We start from the raw sequence: 530 nt of genomic DNA on the forward strand, positions 1-530 counted from the left end.
GACCAGCGCTGGGGCGCGCAGCCCCACGGCCCAGGCGGAGCGCGAGTGCGCGCGGTACCAGGCGGACGCGCGGGGCTTCCGCTGCCGCTTCGACAACATCACCTGGGCCTCGGACAAGCTGCAGCGGTTCCTCGTCAACGGCAGCGCCCGGGGCTCCCCCGTCGCCTGCTCGGAGGTCTTCGGGGCGCTGACGGACATCGGTGAGCGAGCTCGGGGTGCAGCCGCGGGCGCTGGACCCACACGGCCAGCAGGAGGAGGCGGGGCGCTGGGGCGCCGGAGCGCGGGGCTGTCAATCTGGGCCGGGGAGGGCGGAGCCGCGGACGGGTCCTGAGCCCGCTCCCCCGCTCCCCGTGGGTCCCCCGGCAGAGCGGCTGAGCCCCCCCAAGCTGACCGGCTGGTGCAACAGCTCCCACGCGGTGCTGCTCTGGCAGCCGCCCAGCCGCCTGCAGAAAGTGGTCACGTATGAGCTGTGGCTGCAGAAGGTAGGGGCCGGCCCCGTGTCCCCTGCGCTCGGGGTCAAGCGGGCCGGG

Source organism: Condylura cristata, unplaced genomic scaffold (genome assembly GCF_000260355.1).
Source record: "Condylura cristata isolate star-nosed mole 26May11 unplaced genomic scaffold, ConCri1.0 scaffold00077, whole genome shotgun sequence".
In the NCBI taxonomy this organism is placed as follows: Eukaryota; Metazoa; Chordata; class Mammalia; order Eulipotyphla; family Talpidae; genus Condylura; species Condylura cristata.